The sequence below is a fragment of the Macrobrachium nipponense genome, chromosome 45 (genome assembly GCF_015104395.2).
Source record: "Macrobrachium nipponense isolate FS-2020 chromosome 45, ASM1510439v2, whole genome shotgun sequence".
In the NCBI taxonomy this organism is placed as follows: Eukaryota; Metazoa; Arthropoda; class Malacostraca; order Decapoda; family Palaemonidae; genus Macrobrachium; species Macrobrachium nipponense.
This window is the reverse complement of record NC_061105.1, coordinates 33334728-33338386: the sequence shown is the minus strand read 5'-3', so window position 1 is coordinate 33338386 and position 3659 is coordinate 33334728.

Below are 3659 nucleotides of genomic sequence, written 5' to 3'. Positions count from 1 at the left end.
GATCCTGACAGCATCTACAGTCTGCTCCGACCCACTGCCGTGATCATGCTCGGATGATACAGAGAAACGTTGGCCACTATATCGACTTATATTTTGATCTATTTGTTCATTTACTGTGACAAATAAATAAATTTTAATCAATATCCCCGAAATTGACTCCTGATTAATCATATCGGCGCAATACTCGCCAGCTGTATAGTAGCAGAGCGAAAGCAATTATTAGAAAAATAGAGAAGACTATATACAAGTTGCATGTAGCTGATGCAGCAATATCTTTCAATATGACATTATTATTATTATTATTATTATTATTATTATTATTATTATTATTGTAATTATTATTATTATTATTAATTCGGAAGAAGACCCTCTCGCACGCAAACTTCATTGAACAATATGGCAGCTACATTTCTTAAAAAAAGATTAAAGCAATCAACAGTTGAAATGAAATAAATAGGATCTTTTTCCTTTGTTGGATTCGACGGCTATCCTATCCAAAATATCTCTCTCTCTCTCTCTCTCTCTCTCTCTCTCTCTCTCTCTCTCTCTCTCTATATATACTATATATATATATATAATATATATTATATGTATATATGTATATATATATATAACATATATACATATATACATATACATATATATATGTGTTAGTGTATTATGTATGTATCTGAAAGGGTAGGCTTTGATACCCATAAAACGAGCGAAGAGATGCAATATACACGTGAATAGTGCACTGTGCGTGCAGGGAGGGTCGACGTGCTCCTAATGAGCCGTCTTTGCAGAAGCATGAAACCGCTAATGTTGCGTTAAAGTTGCTACAAACAAGGGCTTCATCCACAGTTAAGAAAACGTAATGCAAATGTTTTGTGTTTAAATAGATAAATACATGGGTGGAGCAAGGGGTCATGATAATAATAAAACTAATAATAATAATAATAATACCGATCCCCTTAACTGTCACAATTTTAACGACTAACCACTCTGCTCATGACAGTCATCGATGATCGCAATCCACGAATTTCAGTCATATAATCGTTGCTGCATGATTTTGACGGCTTCGCGGAAGTGTTATCCGAATTGACGCAGTAATGAATATTCCATTGAGTTCAAGTGAAATTAACATATTATTTCCCCCGCTGACAGAGGAGGGGGTCAGACAGTTTTAACCGTTTTTAAAATTTTGCGGTCTTTCACGGTGTTTTGACATGAGTTTTATTTAGGCTGCTTTAACGTTGGATACTTTAAGGACTCTTTTACAGCACAATTCATTCCATACTGTTTTAGAAAATAAGATGTTTTAAAACGAATGAAACAAGGAGTAGAACTCCTATGTAAATGCAGTTGCTTCATTGCCGTTGTAAAAGTCATTTTAATTATTTACTTTCTTAATTGTCATTGCAGTGCTGCTTCCAGATAATTTCACTGTCCACCGATTTAATATTAAATTTATTCAGAACTACAGCATAAGTTATCAGTAAATTTTTTAAAAGTTTAAATTCATGCGTCATGAAAAACTTTCGTATGTTTGAATTTCAAAGCAGTCTTCTTTTACATATAATTTAACAGTTTAAACTTTCAGTCTTTCGAAACTTATAAAACAAAACGTGTAGCGCCATTTTAGGATTAATTTTTATAAAACGGCACTGAAGTCGACTTCTCTTACGGCAGTTGCAAAAGAGAAATTGGTACAGCGTCGTTTTAAAATGAAATTCTGATATTTGTGGCTTTGTCCTCCCGGCCTGGAAAAATGGCTAAAGTTCCTCAAAGTTGTTTGTAAGTAATGTTGTAAGTAATGGTGTAATTACTTGCTGTCCTTCCCGTCCCTTCAGGAGTTCAGTACTTTAGCTTTTCAATTTTCTTTTTGGAATTTTGTTGGCTTTTTTTCTCTCTTTCTCGGGAGTTTGGAAGTTTCCAATTTCTTTAGGTTTTGTACTTTAGTTTTTATTTTATTTTTAAGTTGTGCCATTTTAGTGGACGGCCTTTTTTCTCTTGAAAATACAATATTACCTCTCTTTAATTTTTTTTTATTTGTTAATTTCACCTTTTATTTTGTAACAGGGTTGGCAATGATTAAATCTAAGTGATTTAATCAAGTGATAAAATGATTGATTTTGTTCCTTGAAATAATCATGATTTTTAAATTTTATTTTCTTAGTATTTTTTTAATTTGAAAGCAAACAAATTGAAAAATATGGTTTGGAGGTTAATAAAAACTTCAGCATAACTGTGCTACACCATTTATATTTTTTACATATAATATGCAAGTTACATATTTTAGGCCAGAACTGGAAACCTAAAAGATGAATTAATAGTAATTCTGTCATACGAGTAAAATACATTTTGGAACAAAAAAGTGAAAAAACATCTAACAAATAAAAAAACAAATAAAAAAATCAAATAAGTAACTGATTTTTAAAATTTTTTTTATTTTAAGAAAATATAAAAAATCACCAACCCTGTTTTGTAACGACTTTCTCTTCTTAAATCCTCTTCCTCGTACTCTTATTGAGTCTTCCTTCACTTCCTCATCCTTCTTGGCATTGGTCTCCTCTTACCATTTCCCCTTACAGACGTCTTCTTCCGCATCCTCCTTTCCTCTTCCTCTGAGCAATGATCTTCCTATTTCGTCTTACTGTTTCCTTTCCACCCTCCTCTTCTGCTGCAGTGACTTCTTCGACAACCTTCCTCCTCCTCCTCCTCAAAGACCTTATCCCTCTCGCCTCCGCCTTCCACGACTCTTACACTTGTACTCTTTCTCTACTCAAACTTTTTTTTCCTCGTTCGGTTTCCTGCAGCAACAACAATACAAGGCGAAGCCGCTGGAGAAACCTTGTAAAACACGAAATACTACTTTTATCAGAGAGAGAGAGAGAGAGAGAGAAGGGGGCGAAATATGAAGTCTGTTAACTTTAGAGAGAGAGAGAGAGAGAGAGAGAGAGAGAGAGAGAGAGAGAGAGATTGGAAGGCCAAACTTGTGTGTTTGTTTGTGTGCACTAACGAGTGTTTTTGTTGCTTAGCAAAACAAATCGAGGAGGTAAGATTTCCTTTCAAGCCAAACTTGGCCCATAACTTAAGGCACAGCTGAGGGTAAAGTGTCAATTAGAGATACAGAGGAAACCGTCATGCCGCTGCAGACCGCAAAAGTTTTTAACAATTTATGACACAATTAGCTGACTTAATGAAATCTCTTCCGAAGGGAAGGAACAGGGCTGGTTGCGCGGAAGGGGGGGTTAAAGAAAGCACGGTGGGCGAGGGGGGGGGGGTGGCGGGACCGCTGCTTACAGAACTTTTGGAACATGGCTGGAGGCGGGAAGAAGCTGAAACAGCTTTTTGGAAAGGAGGTCTTCAGAGCAAAGGGAGTGTGGTGGGCGGGGGAGCTGAAGGAAAGGTTATGTTCGAAGGTGCTGCAAATGAACTTGTAGTAGGGGGAGTCGATGAAAGGACATTATGGAAGGAAAGGGGTGAATCTGAAGAGCTTTTTGGTAGAGAGAAAAGGAGGGCGAATTTGAAGGTGCTATCTGACGGCTGACAGAATGTTTTCAGATCAAGAGTTTGGGATACAATTGAGCTGAAAGAGAACTTTTGGGAAATGGAGCCTTCGGAGGAAGCTATGGGGAGATGGGGACTGCTATGAGACCTTTTGGATAATGGGGTTA